Here is a 16,369-nt window from a genome sequence, read left to right as displayed (position 1 = left end):
GTTCCGTATGGCATACCAACTACCGCAAAACACAATATCTACCCAACCACCCGTCATTAACGCAATATATACAGGAACGTAATGACTGTAAATACTATGCAACTTATACAAATAACCTACAGACTCTTCAAGTTTTATAATATTAAATGCATTTGATCTGATTCAGCAGTGGTATAAAAGGTAAGCATTATGTAAATGCTTGGCTAAAGAGATGCGTCTTTAATCTAGTTTTAAACTGGGACAGCGAGTCAGAGCTTCGAACAATATCAGGAAGGCTATTCCAGAATTTTGGAGCTAAATGTGAGAACGCCCTTCCTCCTTTAGTGGACTTAGATATCCTAGGAATGACCAGAAGCCTCGAATTTAGTGATCTTAAAGAACGCGATGGATTGTAGGGCGATAGAAGGTCCATTAAATACACAGGAGCTAAACCATTTAGGGCTTTATAGGTCAGTAATAGTACTTTGTAATTGATACGGAACTTGATAGGTAACCAGTGTAGAGATGATAAAATTGGTGTTATATGATCATATTTTCTTGACCTAGTAAGAACTCTAGCAGCTGCATTTTGCACTAACTGTAGCTTGTTTATTGAGGATGCAGGACAGCCAGCCTTTTCTGCATCAGAAACAGATAGCATGTTACGTAGCTTTGTAATGTTTCTAAGGTGGAAAAAGGCTGTTCTTGTAACATATGAAATATGATTTTCGAAAGACAAGTTGCGGTCTAGTATAAGACCCAGGTCTTTTACTGTAGTGGATAAAGTAACTGGACATCCTTCTATATTAAAGTTGTATTGTAAGTGAGTTTGTGGGTAGTTTTTTGGACCAATAAGTAATACCTCCGTTTTATCTGAATTTAGTAGCAGGAAATTACGCGTCATCCAGCATTTTATATCTTTGAGACACTCTGTCAAATTTGATAAGTTAGTGTTTTCATCTGGCCGTGATGAAATATATAATTGAGTGTCATCAGCATAACAGTGGAAATTAATTGCATGTTTTCTTATAATATTACCAAGTGGGAGCATATATATTGAGAATAGCAGAGGGCCTAACACCGATCCTTGCGGCACTCCATAGTCTACTGACGTTATCTTTGATTTTTCCCCATTTAAACAGACAAAATGATAACGGTCTGATAAGTACGATCTAAACCAGCTTAATGCCTGTCCCTGAACACCAGTGTAGTTTTGTAGTCGATCCAGGAGTATATTATGATCGATAGTGTCGAACGCAGCGCTTAGATCGAGTAGAACTAGTATTGAGATACAGCCTTGGTCAGAAGCTAAAAGTAAATCATTTGTAATTTTAACTAGCGCAGTTTCTGTGCTATGATGCGGTCTGAATCCTGACTGGAATTTTTCATTTATCTCATTTTCTTGCAAGAAAGAGCACAATTGAGCGGACACAATTTTTTCTAGTATTTTAGACATAAATGGAAGATTTGAAATGGGTCTGTAATTTGCTAAGTTATTTGGATCTAATTGCGGTTTCTTAATGAGAGGTTTTATTACTGCCAGCTTGAATATTCTTGGAACATGACCTAAAAATAAAGACGAGTTAATAATATTGAGAAGAGGCTCTTCCACTACAGGTAACACTTCTTTCAGTAGTTTAGTGGGTATTGGATCTAATAAACATGTTGTTGGTTTCGATGCAATGATAAGTTTATTTAGCTCTTCCTGTCCTATAGTTGTAAAGCGGTGTAGTTGTTCCAGAGGGGCGATAATTGAGGCTGAATCATAAGACACCATAAAAGAGTGTACATTTACAATTGTGTTACGGATGCTTTCTATTTTCTCATTAAAGTAGTTCATAAAATCATTACTACTATACTGTAACGGAATATTTTGCTCTGGTGATGTCTGTATATTTGTTAGGCTAGCCACGGTGTTAAATAAAAACCTTGAATTATTTTGGTTATTTTCTATTAGTTTGTGGAGATGCTCAGCCCTGGCTGCTTTTAGAGCCTTTTTATAACGTGACATACTGTCTTTCCACGCGAATCTAAAGACCTCTAAATTAGTTTGTTTCCATTTACGCTCTAAGTTACGAGTTTCTCTCTTGATAACATGCGTAGCACTGTTGTACCAAGGTGCTTTAGTTTTCTCTCTAACCTTTTTTAATCTAATTGGTGCAACAATATCTAATGTACTAGAGAACATGGTGCTCAAACTGCTAGTCATTTCCTCTAGTTCATCTGTTTGTTTGGGTTCACTGAGCAGCTGAGATAGATCAGGTAAGCTATTTAAGAATCTATCTATAGTGGTTGGAACGATTGTTCTGCCTGGTCGATAACGTGGCGCAACATGACAAATTTCAGCAGTACGTATTATACAAGTTACCATGTGATGATCAGTGAGATCGTCACTTTGCGGTATAATATCTATATCAATTGGATTGGTTCCATATGATATAATTAAGTCTAGTGTATGATTTAGACGATGAGTGGGACCACTGACGTTTTGCTTGACCCCAAAAGAGTTTAATAAATCTGTAAACGCAGTCCCTAACGCATCATTTGTGTTATCTACGTGTATGTTAAAATCTCCAACAATTATTGCTTTATCGGTATTGACCAATAGATCTGAGAGAAACTCTGCAAACTCTTTTAGGAAATCAGCATAGGGCCCTGGAGGTCTATATACAGTAGCCAAGGCTAGAGATAATAGGGATTTCTTTCTTACATCTAAGAGCGTAATATTTAGTACAAGTACTTCAAATGAATTAAACCTGTGACCTGTTTCCTGAATAACATTAAGAATATCTCTATAGATTGTTGCAACACCGCCGCCACGACCGATCAGACGGAGCTCATGCTTATAACAGTATCCTGGTGGAGTGGACTCATTTAGACCGAAATAATCATTTGGTTTAAGCCAGGTTTCAGTAAGGCAAAGTACATCGAAGCTATTATCTGTGACCATTTCATTTACAATAACCGCCTTAGGTGTGAGCGATCTAATGTTTAGAAGACCTAGTTTTAGAAATTGTTTTTGTTCACTGATATTTAGATTTTCAGGTTTAATTACAATAAGATTTTCCCTAGATCCTACAGTAGATTTATTATATGGCCTCACTAAACGAGGAATAGACACAGTTTCTATATAATGTTCTACACTACTTATTTCAATTAATTTGGCACAGCAAAGACTGTGATTTGGACTTTGATTTTCTAGTCATATGGTGTGTAACGTCTTGGAGATGTTGTCCGACAGAACAGCCGCTCCGATTCTGCTGTAACATGCAGATAAAGATGTTTTGAAGACAATAAACATGATTGCAATGATATTTGAGTTACCTGTGTTCTTCAAGCCATGCCAGGTATTTCATAATAATAGATTATATTTATAATGTAATGCTAATCGATATAGATTTCATCATCGTGCAGAACACTATAAATAATACATTTTCTGTCGGATTTTTTTTTATCTGAAGCCAAATTAGATCACAGAAGATTATTTAAAACACTCGACTTGCGTTATAAAGTAAGTTTGGAGCACAAACATGGTTTTAATCTCATAAATGGTCGTGTATTGATGGTGTGCTAAGCTAACATGCTAGCTAGCCCAGGTGCACCTGCCACCAGCAGTTATTGTTTTATGATTTTTTTCTAAATAGGAATGCTTACTGAAATGTTTCAGTGCATTTGATACCAGTTTCAAATATTTAGTGAGAACTTTGATAAAAGAAATTAGGGTTTGAAACCCTATGAATAGCCTGTGAATAGCCAGTCGTTAGTAGCTATAATGCAGACAAAAGAAATGCATATTTAGAGCCATAACCAGTCTGGAGAGGTGTAAATGTGTGCAGGGGAGACTGACCCTGAATGGGGCTCGTTTGCACCACAAAATAATAGAGACAATAGACTGATTAGATGACTCAGAAGATGACTAAACATCAGTTTGCATTTTAGAGTCTAATCAAAATAAAGTAATTTGACATGATCTTGAAAAACATTTAACTAAATACAGAGTTTTAGACTTATCATTTTCAGATTTTAAATATAAAATGGTCACACATATGGCTTTAGCTGCAGTGCATTTCTAGATTCCTCCAGGGCCAACTTCAATTTTATTTTTATGAAGATGTTTCATAAAAGTACATTTCTAATAACTTTACAAAACTTTGAAGCTATTTAAACATTTTTTTTTTCATTATGACAATAATTATTTCTACATTTACAATAAACTACTAGGTGTCAGCTTTCAAATGAGATCATACTTGTGCTTTTAGTGCAAAGGGTTCATGAACTGTATCTGTTTAAGTTTGGGTATGCCATTTCTGGGGATTTTTCAAAAGTGGCCTTGAAGGTTAACAGGTTAAAAGTCTCTGAGATTCTTCAGAGAGCATGAAAGAGTTTGAGTTTTTTCAAAAGTTCTTCTTAGTTTAAAAAAAAGACCTACTGAGCTTCTTCAGAAAGCCTTTAAAAGTCTCTGAGATTCTTCAGAGAGCATGAAAGAGTTTGAGTTTTTTCAAAAGTTCTTCTTAGTTTAAAAAAAAGACCTACTGTGCTTCTTCAGAAAGCCTTCAAAAGTCTCTGAGATTCTTCAGAGAGCATGAAAGAGTTTGAGTTTTTTCAAAAGTTCTTCTTAGTTTTCTTCATTAATGGTCTAACCTTTTAAATAGCCCAATTTTGGCAGTAGTTTTCGCTTACGGCCATACCACCTTGGTCACGCCCGATCTGTGATAGTTGTACAGTCCAGGAAGTGAGTTGGCAGTTTGAAGTTTGCAGTAGGTGAGACAGGCTCACCATTTTTCCGTTTTTTATTTTGTTCGTTTTTTCCTTATATATATATTAATATAGCAAATATATATTTGCTGTTTGGGGGATGTTTAAGCGTGTTTTTGTTTAAAATGGATGGATCAACGGCATCGACCACAGCAATGGCAGGGGGAACATCAACTGGTAATGAAACTGGACTGGAACAAAGACGACGAGATGGACATGGAAAGGATAAAGAAGCAAGGAAAGAAAACATGAAAAGAGTTTATGCAAAAGAAGCAACAGTTACAGTGGTTTAATGGATGTGAGAGGTGCAAGGGCGGAGGATATTATTAAAGCAGTGACAGAGAAAATAGGAGATGGGAAAATCTTGGCGGTTCGACCTAAACAAATGAATAACTACGAGGTGACGTTGGAGAAAGAAGAAGACACGGAAGAGCTGATGGATGGACTAATCATCAAAGGGAAAAAATGTGAGGTACAAAAACTGCAAAATAGAGACTATGTGGTTTCATTTATGCACTTGCCTGCTTATATGGACGATGAGGACATTTTTAAAAAGCTGGAGGGATGGGGGTTTTTCCCCGTCTCTAAGATGAGAAGGCGAGTCTATCCGGGCACAAGTATCGAGGATGGAACGAGGTTTGTAAAAACCAGGTTCCCCAGAGAAGTGATCTCACTCCCGTATAGCACTAAGCTTGAGACGGAAGAAGGACCGCAATACTTTCGGGTGATGCATAGTCATCAGGTGAGGACCTGCCGGCTGTGCATGAGCCAGGACCACATTGTGAAGGACTGTCCGGACTACAAGTGTTACAAGTGCTGTGAGATGGGGCATTTTGCGAGGGACTGCAAAGCAGTGAAGTGCCTGGATTGCAAGGAAGTGCTCAACAAATGTGAATGTGGGATGAGAAACAAGGAGGACGAGGAAGAAGAAGGAGTAAGCGGGCAGGTGCATGAGGGAGACAACGAAAAGGAACAGGAGGAAGCAACAACGATGACACAAGCTGAAACAGCAGAAAAGGACGAAGGAGAACCCAGAGAAGAATGGAACTCACAAGAAGAACAATAACAACAACAGGATCAAGTAGAAATGCAAATAGACATGCCTGGAGGTTGTGGAATTTCTATGGATAGAAGGGAACAGTCAGAAATTGTAAATGATCAAAAAACTTCTGAGAGTGACGGAGAAGAGGAAAAAGAGGACCAAACAGAGATGCAAATGAAAAGAAGGAGATCAATTAAGGTAAAACCATATTTGGGGGCTGCAAGGAAAAAAATTGTTAATGAGGACACATTGAGAAATGTGAATAGGTATGAATTGCTAAAGGACTTTGGGGAGATAGAATGATAAATGAACAGCTACATGTATGTTTTTCTTTGCTTCATGGTTCTGAGGATTGTGACTTTTAATGCGAGAGGTCTTTTAAATATCAACAAATTTGATAAAGTAAAAGAAATGTGTAAACAAGAGGATATAATTTTGCTACAGGAAACAAACTGGAGAGAGGGGTGTATAAATGAAATGAGAAACAATTGGAAAGGAGAATTTTGGTATAATAATGGAGATGCAAGATATGGCAGAGGGGTGGCAATTCTAATAAGAGAAAATAGTGGAATAAATGGTAAAGAAATATATAAAGACAAAGTGGGAAAATGTATGGTAGTGGAAATTACTTATGAAGAGAAGGGAATTTTATTGGTTAATATACATGCACCAAATGAAGAAAAGGAAAAAAGAGAATATTTTAACATTGTCAAGAGTGTTTTAAGGAATTATAAAGATATAATTATGATGGGGGATTTTAACACTATTTTTATCAAAAAAGATATGGCAGATGGTATGGTTTTTAAAAGGGACACGGGAAGGAAAGAGTTAAAGTCATTAATGAAGGAGAACAAAATGATTGATGTGTGGAGGGAAAGACATGAAAAGAAAAGGGAATTTTCTAGAAGACAAATTGTAGGGAATTTTTTGTGTCAAACAAGGATAGATATGATTTTATGTACAAGGAATATAGAAGGTTTTATAGATAAGTTAAGGTATGAAGAATCAAGTTTGAGTGACCACAAGGCTTTTTTTGTACAGTTGGATTGGGATACAGGAAAAAGAGGGCCGGGTGTATGGGTTTTAAATACAGACATTTTAAAAGATGAACATTATGTTTTAGCAATAAAAGAGATGATTGAAGAAGAAAAAGAAAATGCAATGTATGTAGAAGACAAAAGAATTTGGTGGGAGAATGTAAAATTTTTAGCGAAAAAATTCACTATAAAATATTGTACGTTAAAACATAAATGTAAAAAGAATAAAGAAAAAAAGATAAGAGAAAGGTTGGAGAAGCAAATTGATGAAGAAGTGCAAGATGTACAAAAAATTAAAGATATACAGGAAGAATTGAAAGAGATTGAAGAAAATAAATATAAAGGATCAATGTTGAGGAGTAAAGCAAAATATCTGGTTGAAGGGGAAAAGTGTACAAAGTTTTTCTTTGATTTGGAAAGGAAAAAAGGAAGATCAGAAATGATAAAAGGAATAAAAAAGGGGAATGGTGAAATAACAGAAACAAGTGGGGAAATCTTACATGAAACAAAAGATTTTTTTGAAAAGCTTTTTAGTGCAGAAGATGTAAAGGAGGAAGAAAAAATGGAACTAATGGAATTAATAAAAACAAAAGTAGGTGAAGAAGAGAAGGAAGAGTGTGATAGAAGCATAAGTAAAGAAGAGATAGGAAGAGCTATAAATGAACTGAACAAAAGGAAAAGCCCAGGGATTGATGGTTTAGGAAGTGAGTTTTATATAACTTTTAAAGATATATTAACAAATATTTTAATGGATGTTTATGAAGAGATTTTTGAAAAAGGTGGAATGATGTTAAGAATGGGGATGGGATTGATGAAGCTTATATATAAGAGGAAGGGAGAAAAAACAGAACTAAAAAACTATAGACCTATCACAATGCTTAATACTGACTTGAAGATTTTGGCAAAAATTTTAGCAAATAGATTGAAAGAGATAATGCCAAAGATAATCACAACAAACCAGGTATATGGAGTGAAAGGAAAAGACATTGCGGATACGATAATGAGTATAAAAGACACGATAAGGTACATGCGAGATAAAAAGAAAGAGGGTTACATAATTAGCTTAGACTTCGAAAAAGCATTCGACAGAGTAGATCATAAGTATCTTTTTGATGTTTTAAAAAGTTTTGGGTTTGGGGAGAATTTTATTAAATGGGTTCGTATTTTATATAAGGGAGCGGTGACAAGAATAAAATGTAATGGTTTTTTAACTGAATGTTTTAGAATAACGCGCTCAATAAGACAAGATTGTCCTTTATCAGCCCTTTTGTACTCGTTGGTGGCAGAACCGCTAGGACTAGCAATCAAACAAGAAAAGAGGATTAAAGGAATAGAGGTTGAAGAATTCATAGGATAACAAAATATTTCAATATGCTGATGACACAACATTTATTGTTAGAGGAGAAGAAAGTGTTACAAAAATAATGGAAATAGTACAGAGGTTTTGTAAGGGGTCAGGAGGAAAAGTGAATGAAGAAAAAACTTTGTACATGAGATTTGGAGAGACAGTGAACTTAACAGAGAATTTTAAGTTCAAGGAAGTCAAAGAAATGAAGATTTTAGGGATTTTAATAGGGAAAGACGAAGACAAAGTGAGAGAAAACATTTGGGAAGAAATAGTGGGAGGTATTGAAAGAAGAACTAACTTTTGGAAACTGAGGACACTTAATTTAAAGGGGAAGGTTTTAATCCTGAATGTTTTAATGTCATCGAAATTGTGGTATTTTTTATATGTGTCATCAATGCCAGTGTGGGTGGAAAAAAGGTTGAAAAGATGTTTTTTAGATTTTTTATGGGAAGGCAAACCAGCTAGAATCGCATATAATACTTTAATGGGGTGGTAGATAAAGGAGGTTTGGGATTAATGGATGTGGAGCAAAGGAAAAATAGTCTAAGAGTTAAATTGGTTAAAAAGTATCTGGATGAATGTAATAAAGTAGAATGGAAAACAACAATGGAGTATTTTTTAAACAAATGTGGGAATTTTAATCTGGGGGACAATATTTTATGGATGAGAACAAAAGAGTGAATGACAGTGGGTTTGCCAAAGTTTTATAGAGAGGTTTTAAGTGCTTGGGGAAAGTTTTTTGTAAATGTACGGTACAATTTACATGGAAGAGAAAGAATTTTAAATCAGCCTTTATTCCTAAACACTGGCATTTTAAACCAAGGGAAGGAAATTTATTTTAAAAAATGGTTGGAAGTTGGAATAGTAAAAGTGAGAGATGTTTTATATGAATATAAAGAAGGTTTTTTACCGATACAGTACATTGTAGATGTAATGGAGGAAGCAAAAGAGGAGATCAGTAGACAAGAAATAAAAAACAAGTATGAAATTATAAAACATGCAATTCCTAAGCAATGGATAACAAAAATTGAAAATATGGACGAGGGGAATAATGAAAAGGATGTAAAAGTAATACTGGGAGAGAAACTTTGTTTTTTTAAAGAATGCACAGTGAAAATGTTTTATGGATTTTTTAGAGATGCTGTTTTTAAGAAACAGATTATAAATGAATTTTGGCAAAAGACATTTGAAGGTTTGAAAGTAGAAAATATTTGGAACAATATGAAAGGGAAGTTTATTGAAATAAAACTAGGAAATTTGGAGTATTTTATTAGACATAGAGTGATATTTACTGATACAAAGTTAAAAAAATTGGGATTGAACAATGTGCGACATGTAAAGTATGCTGTGAGGAATATGAAAGTTTTTTACATCTATTCTTATACTGTAAAAATTTAAAAGTTTTTAATGAAAAATATAAGAGTATTATTGGAAAATTAGAAGGGGAGCAAGAAGATACAGAAAAGGATAAGATTATAATGGTAGGGTGTGACAAAAACAATAAAAATGAAAAGATGATCAATCTGTTTGTAATGCTGATGAAAGGTGCAATATGGGAAAGGAGAGTAGTTGCAAAGCAGGGAAAAAAGGTATTGGATGTATGGTTGGTGCTTAAAAGACGATTGGAAAAATATATGGAATGTTTGTACTGTTATTTTAAACAAGAACAGAATGTGGATAATTTTTATAAGTTTTGTACGCCTGAGATTTACTCAGTGTTTAATGAGTTTAATGTGGTACTGCCAGGAAAGGAATAATGTATTTGTTTAAAGATGTTTGAGATGAATATTTTCTGTACTGTGGGAGATGTTTTTGAATGTTTTTCAAAAAATGATTTATTTAAGAGGAATTTTTATGTGGAAAAAAATGTTTTTATGTATTTTGTGATATAAACTTTTAATAAAAAAATGTAAATGTAAAAAAAAAAAAAAAAAAAAAAAGTCACGCCCGATCTCGTCTGATCTCGGAAGCTAAGCAGGGTCGGGCCTGGTTAGTACTTGGATGGGAGACCGCCTGGGAATACCAGGTGCTGTAAGCTTCTTTGATTTAAAAAAAAAAAAAAAGAGTCCCTGAGCTTCTTCAGAAAGCCTTTAAACGTCTGAGATTCTTCAGAGAGCATGAAAGAGTTTGAGTTTTTTCAAAAGTTCTTCTTAGTTTAAAAAAAAAAGACTTACTGAGCTTCTTCAGAAAGCCTTTAAAAGTCTCTGAGATTCTTCAGAGAGCATGAAAGAGTTTGAGTTTTTTCAAAAGTTCTTAGTTTTAAAAAAAAGACTTACTGAGCTTCTTCAGAAAGCCTTTAAAAGTCTCTGAGATTCTTCAGAGAGCATGAAAGAGTTTGAGTTTTTTCAAAAGTTCTTAGTTTTAAAAAAAAGACTTACTGAGCTTCTTCAGAAAGCCTTTAAAAGTCTCTGAGATTCTTCAGAGGGCATGAAAGAGTTTGAGTTTTTTCAAAAGTTCTTCTTAGTTTTCTTCATTAATGGTATAACCTTTTAAATAGTCCAATTTTGGCAGCAGTTTTCGCTTACGGCCATACCACCTTGGTCACGCCCGATCTCGTCTGATCTCGGAAGCTAAGCAGGGTCGGGCCTGGTTAGTACTTGGATGGGAGACCGCCTGGGAATACCAGGTGCTGTAAGCTTTTTTGATTTAAAAAAAAAAAAGAGTCCCTGAGCTTCTTCAGAAATTCTTTAAAAGTCTCTGAGATTCTTCAGAGAGCATGAAAGAGTTTGAGTTTTTTTCAAAAGTTCTTCTTAGTCTAAAAAAAAAGACCTACTGAGCTTCTTCAGAAAGCCTTTAAAAGTCTGAGATTCTTCAGAGAGCATGAAAGAGTTTGAGTTTTTTCAAAAGTTCTTCTTAGTTTAAAAAAAGACTTACTGAGCTTCTTCAGAAAGCCTTTAAAAGTCTCTGAGATTCTTCAGAGAGCATGAAAGAGTTTGAGTTTTTTCAAAAATAGTTCTTAGTTTAAAAAAAAGACCTACTGAGCTTCTTCAGAAAGCCTTTAAAAGTCTCTGAGATTCTTCAGAGAGCATGAAAGAGTTTGAGTTTTTTCAAAAGTTCTTCTTAGTTTAAAAAAAAAGACTTACTGAGCTTCTTCAGAAAGCCTTTAAAAGTCTCGAAGATTCTTCAGAGAGCATGAAAGAGTTTGAGTTTTTTCAAAAGTTCTTCTTAGTTTTCTTCATTAATGGTCTAACCTTTTAAATAGCCCAATTTTGGCAGCAGTTTTCGCTTACGGCTATACCACCTTGGTCACGCCCGATCTCGTCTGATCTCGGAAGCTAAGCAGGGTCGGGCCTGGTTAGTACTTGGATGGGAGACCGCCTGAGAATACCAGGTGCTGTAAGCTTTTTTGATTTAAAAAAAAAAAAAGAGTCCCTGAGCTTCTTCAGAAATCCTTTAAAAGTCTCTGAGATTCTTCAGAGACCATGAAAGAGTTTGAGTTTTTTCAAAAGTTCTTCTTAGTTTAAAAAAAAGACTTACTGAGCTTCTTCAGAAAGCCTTTAAAAGTCTCTGAGATTCTTCAGAGAGCATGAAAGAGTTTGAGTTTTTTCAAAAGTTCTTCTTAGTTTTCTTCATTAATGGTCTAACCTTTTAAATAGCCCAATTTTGGCAGCAGTTTTTGCTTACGGCCATACCACCTTGGTCACGCCCGATCTCGTCTGATCTCGGAAGCTAAGCAGGGTCGGGCCTGGTTAGTACTTGGATGGGAGACCGCCTGGGAATACCAGGTGCTGTAAGCTTTTTTGATTTAAAAAAAAAAAAAAAAGACTTACTGAGCTTCTTCAGAAAGCCTTTAAAAGTCTCTGAGATTCTTCAGAGAGCATGAAAGAGTTTGAGTTTTTTCAAAAGTTCTTCTTAGTTTAAAAAAAAAGACATACTGAGCTTCTTCAGAAAGCCTTTAAAAGTCTCTGAGATTCTTCAGAGAGCATGAAAGAGTTTGAGTTTTTTCAAAAGTTCTTAGTTTTAAAAAAAAGACTTACTGAGCTTCTTCAGAAAGCCTTTAAAAGTCTCTGAGATTCTTCAGAGAGCATGAAAGAGTTTGAGTTTTTTCAAAAGTTCTTTTTAGTTTAAAAAAAAGACTTACTGAGCTTCTTCAGAAAGCCTTTAAAAGTCTCTGAGATTCTTCAGAGGGCATGAAAGAGTTTGAGTTTTTTCAAAAGTTCTTCTTAGTTTTCTTCATTAATGGTCTAACCTTTTAAATAGTCCAATTTTGGCAGCAGTTTTCGCTTACGGCCATACCACCTTGGTCACGCCCGATCTCGTCTGATCTCGGAAGCTAATCAGGGTCGGGCCTGGTTAGTACTTGGATGGGAGACCGCCTGGGAATACCAGGTGGTGTAAGCTTCTTTGATTTAAAAAAAAAAAAAAAGAGTCCCTGAGCTTCTTCAGAAAGCCTTTAAACGTCTGAGATTCTTCAGAGAGCATGAAAGAGTTTGAGTTTTTTCAAAAGTTCTTCTTAGTTTAAAAAAAAAGACTTACTGAGCTTCTTCAGAAAGCCTTTAAAAGTCTCTGAGATTCTTCAGAGAGCATGAAAGAGTTTGAGTTTTTTCAAAAGTTCTTAGTTTTAAAAAAAAGACTTACTGAGCTTCTTCAGAAAGCCTTTAAAAGTCTCTGAGATTCTTCAGAGAGCATGAAAGAGTTTGAGTTTTTTCAAAATTTCTTTTTAGTTTAAAAAAAAGACTTACTGAGCTTCTTCATAAAGCCTTTAAAAGTCTCTGAGATTCTTCAGAGGGCATGAAAGAGTTTGAGTTTTTTCAAAAGTTCTTCTTAGTTTTCTTCATTAATGGTATAACCTTTTAAATAGTCCAATTTTGGCAGCAGTTTTCGCTTACGGCCATACCACCTTGGTCACGCCCGATCTCGTCTGATCTCGGAAGCTAAGCAGGGTCGGGCCTGGTTAGTACTTGGATGGGAGACCGCCTGGGAATACCAGGTGCTGTAAGCTTTTTTGATTTAAAAAAAAAAAAGAGTCCCTGAGCTTCTTCAGAAAGCCTTTAAAAGTCTCTGAGATTCTTCAGAGAGCATGAAAGAGTTTGAGTTTTTTTCAAAAGTTCTTCTTAGTCTAAAAAAAAAGACCTACTGAGCTTCTTCAGAAAGCCTTTGAAAGTCTGAGATTCTTCAGAGAGCATGAAAGAGTTTGAGTTTTTTCAAAAGTTCTTCTTAGTTTAAAAAAAGACTTACTGAGCTTCTTCAGAAAGCCTTTAAAAGTCTCTGAGATTCTTCAGAGAGCATGAAAGAGTTTGAGTTTTTTCAAAAATAGTTCTTAGTTTAAAAAAAAGACCTACTGAGCTTCTTCAGAAAGCCTTTAAAAGTCTCTGAGATTCTTCAGAGAGCATGAAAGAGTTTGAGTTTTTTCAAAAGTTCTTCTTAGTTTAAAAAAAAAGACTTACTGAGCTTCTTCAGAAAGCCTTTAAAAGTCTCGAAGATTCTTCAGAGAGCATGAAAGAGTTTGAGTTTTTTCAAAAGTTCTTCTTAGTTTTCTTCATTAATGGTCTAACCTTTTAAATAGCCCAATTTTGGCAGCAGTTTTCGCTTACGGCTATACCACCTTGGTCACGCCCGATCTCGTCTGATCTCGGAAGCTAAGCAGGGTCGGGCCTGGTTAGTACTTGGATGGGAGACCGCCTGAGAATACCAGGTGCTGTAAGCTTTTTTGATTTAAAAAAAAAAAAAAAGAGTCCCTGAGCTTCTTCAGAAATCCTTTAAAAGTCTCTGAGATTCTTCAGAGACCATGAAAGAGTTTGAGTTTTTTCAAAAGTTCTTCTTAGTTTAAAAAAAAGACTTACTGAGCTTCTTCAGAAAGCCTTTAAAAGTCTCTGAGATTCTTCAGAGAGCATGAAAGAGTTTGAGTTTTTTCAAAAGTTCTTCTTAGTTTTCTTCATTAATGGTCTAACCTTTTAAATAGCCCAATTTTGGCAGCAGTTTTTGCTTACGGCCATACCACCTTGGTCACGCCCGATCTCGTCTGATCTCGGAAGCTAAGCAGGGTCGGGCCTGGTTAGTACTTGGATGGGAGACCGCCTGGGAATACCAGGTGCTGTAAGCTTTTTTGATTTAAAAAAAAAAAAAAAGACTTACTGAGCTTCTTCAGAAAGCCTTTAAAAGTCTCTGAGATTCTTCAGAGAGCATGAAAGAGTTTGAGTTTTTTCAAAAGTTCTTCTTAGTTTAAAAAAAAGACTTACTGAGCTTCTTCAGAAAGCCTTTAAAAGTCTCTGAGATTCTTCAGAGAGCATGAAAGAGTTTGAGTTTTTTCAAAAGTTCTTCTTAGTTTTCTTCATTAATGGTCTAACCTTTTAAATAGCCCAATTTTGGCAGCAATTTTCGCTTACGGCCATACCACCTTGGTCACGCCCGATCTCGTCTGATCTCGGAAGCTAAGCAGGGTCGGGCCTGGTTAGTACTTGGATGGGAGACCGCCTGGGAATACCAGGTGCTGTAAGCTTTTTTGATTTAAAAAAAAAAGAGTCCCTGAGCTTCTTCAGAAAGCCTTTAAAAGTCTCTGAGATTCTTCAGAGAGCATGAAAGAGTTTGAGTTTTTTTCAAAAGTTCTTCTTAGTCTAAAAAAAAAGACCTACTGAGCTTCTTCAGAAAGCCTTTAAAAGTCTGAGATTCTTCAGAGAGCATGAAAGAGTTTGAGTTTTTTCAAAAGTTCTTCTTAGTTTAAAAAAAAGACTTACTGAGCTTCTTCAGAAAGCCTTTAAAAGTCTCTGAGATTCTTCAGAGAGCATGAAAGAGTTTGAGTTTTTTCAAAAATAGTTCTTAGTTTAAAAAAAAGACCTACTGAGCTTCTTCAGAAAGCCTTTAAAAGTCTCTGAGATTCTTCAGAGAGCATGAAAGAGTTTGAGTTTTTTCAAAAGTTCTTCTTAGTTTTCTTCATTAATGGTCTAACCTTTTAAATAGCCCAATTTTGGCAGCAGTTTTTGCTTACGGCCATACCACCTTGGTCACGCCCGATCTCGTCTGATCTCGGAAGCTAAGCAGGGTCGGGCCTGGTTAGTACTTGGATGGGAGACCGCCTGAGAATACCAGGTGCTGTAAGCTTTTTTGATTTAAAAAAAAAAAAGAGTCCCTGAGCTTCTTCAGAAAGCCTTTAAAAGTCTCTGAGATTCTTCAGAGAGCATGAAAGAGTTTGAGTTTTTTCAAAAGTTCTTCTTAGTTTAAAAAAAAGACTTACTGAGCTTCTTCAGAAAGCCTTTAAAAGTCTCTGAGATTCTTCAGAGAGCATGAAAGAGTTTGAGTTTTTTCAAAAGTTCTTCTTAGTTTTCTTCATTAATGGTCTAACCTTTTAAATAGCCCAATTTTGGCAGCAGTTTTCGCTTACGGCCATACCACCTTGGTCACGCCCGATCTCGTCTGATCTCGGAAGCTAAGCAGGGTCGGGCCTGGTTAGTACTTGGATTGGAGACCGCCTGGGAATACCAGGTGGTGTAAGCTTTTTTGATTTAAAAAAAAAAAAAAAAGAGTCCCTGAGCTTCTTCAGAAAGCCTTTAAACGTCTGAGATTCTTCAGAGAGCATGAAAGAGTTTGAGTTTTTTCAAAAGTTCTTCTTAGTTTAAAAAAAAAGACTTACTGAGCTTCTTCAGAAAGCCTTTAAAAGTCTCTGAGATTCTTCAGAGAGCATGAAAGAGTTTGAGTTTTTTCAAAAGTTCTTCTTAGTTTTAAAAAAAAGACTTACTGAGCTTCTTCAGAAAGCCTTTAAAAGTCTCTGAGATTCTTCAGAGAGCATGAAAGAGTTTGAGTTTTTTCAAAAGTTCTTTTTAGTTTAAAAAAAAAGACTTACTGAGCTTCTTCAGAAAGCCTTTAAAAGTCTCTGAGATTCTTCAGAGAGCATGAAAGAGTTTGAGTTTTTTCAAAAGTTCTTCTTAGTTTTCTTCATTAATGGTATAACCTTTTAAATAGTCCAATTTTGGCAGTAGTTTTCGCTTACGGCCATACCACCTTGGTCACGCCCGATCTCGTCTGATCTCGGAAGCTAAGCAGGGTCGGGCCTGGTTAGTACTTGGATTGGAGACCGCCTGAGAATACCAGGTGCTGTAAGCTTTTTTGATTTAAAAAAAAAAAAAAAGAGTCCCTGAGCTTCTTCAGAAAGCCTTTAAAAGTCTCTGAGATTTTTCAGAGAGCATGAAAGAGTTTGAGTTTTTTCAAAAGTTCTTCTTAGTTTAAAAAAAAGACTTACTGAGCTTCTTCAGAAAGCCTTTAAAAATCTCTGAG

General features: G+C 35.5%; 11 non-coding genes across 11 annotated transcripts; all 11 read left to right on the top strand.

Annotated features, from left to right (window-relative positions):
• Window positions 1-10,680: 10,680 nt before the first annotated feature.
• Window positions 10,681-10,799, top strand: LOC143733694 (5S ribosomal RNA). Its single transcript, XR_013201614.1, has one exon. It is a non-coding gene; the product is annotated as a 5S ribosomal RNA (ribosomal RNA).
• A 586-nt stretch (window positions 10,800-11,385) lies between these two features.
• On the top strand, window positions 11,386-11,504 carry LOC143734178 (5S ribosomal RNA). The gene has a single exon (XR_013202080.1). It is a non-coding gene; the product is annotated as a 5S ribosomal RNA (ribosomal RNA).
• A 275-nt stretch (window positions 11,505-11,779) lies between these two features.
• LOC143733693 (5S ribosomal RNA) lies at window positions 11,780-11,898 on the top strand. Its single transcript, XR_013201613.1, has one exon. It is a non-coding gene; the product is annotated as a 5S ribosomal RNA (ribosomal RNA).
• Window positions 11,899-12,383: 485 nt separating this feature from the next.
• Window positions 12,384-12,502, top strand: LOC143734697 (5S ribosomal RNA). The gene has a single exon (XR_013202594.1). It is a non-coding gene; the product is annotated as a 5S ribosomal RNA (ribosomal RNA).
• Window positions 12,503-12,984: 482 nt separating this feature from the next.
• On the top strand, window positions 12,985-13,103 carry LOC143733692 (5S ribosomal RNA). The gene has a single exon (XR_013201612.1). It is a non-coding gene; the product is annotated as a 5S ribosomal RNA (ribosomal RNA).
• A 586-nt stretch (window positions 13,104-13,689) lies between these two features.
• LOC143734177 (5S ribosomal RNA) lies at window positions 13,690-13,808 on the top strand. The gene has a single exon (XR_013202079.1). It is a non-coding gene; the product is annotated as a 5S ribosomal RNA (ribosomal RNA).
• Window positions 13,809-14,085: 277 nt separating this feature from the next.
• LOC143733691 (5S ribosomal RNA) lies at window positions 14,086-14,204 on the top strand. The gene has a single exon (XR_013201611.1). It is a non-coding gene; the product is annotated as a 5S ribosomal RNA (ribosomal RNA).
• A 277-nt stretch (window positions 14,205-14,481) lies between these two features.
• Window positions 14,482-14,600, top strand: LOC143733690 (5S ribosomal RNA). The gene has a single exon (XR_013201610.1). It is a non-coding gene; the product is annotated as a 5S ribosomal RNA (ribosomal RNA).
• A 480-nt stretch (window positions 14,601-15,080) lies between these two features.
• On the top strand, window positions 15,081-15,199 carry LOC143734044 (5S ribosomal RNA). The gene has a single exon (XR_013201952.1). It is a non-coding gene; the product is annotated as a 5S ribosomal RNA (ribosomal RNA).
• Window positions 15,200-15,473: 274 nt separating this feature from the next.
• LOC143734758 (5S ribosomal RNA) lies at window positions 15,474-15,592 on the top strand. Its single transcript, XR_013202652.1, has one exon. It is a non-coding gene; the product is annotated as a 5S ribosomal RNA (ribosomal RNA).
• Window positions 15,593-16,079: 487 nt separating this feature from the next.
• Window positions 16,080-16,198, top strand: LOC143734691 (5S ribosomal RNA). The gene has a single exon (XR_013202588.1). It is a non-coding gene; the product is annotated as a 5S ribosomal RNA (ribosomal RNA).
• Window positions 16,199-16,369: the final 171 nt, after the last annotated feature.

Source organism: Siphateles boraxobius, unplaced genomic scaffold (assembly GCF_051911475.1).
Source record: "Siphateles boraxobius isolate OS27281-9 unplaced genomic scaffold, OSU_SipBor_1 99, whole genome shotgun sequence".
Lineage (NCBI taxonomy): Eukaryota > Metazoa > Chordata > Actinopteri > Cypriniformes > Leuciscidae > Siphateles > Siphateles boraxobius.
This window is presented reverse-complemented; position numbering and strand designations above follow the sequence as displayed.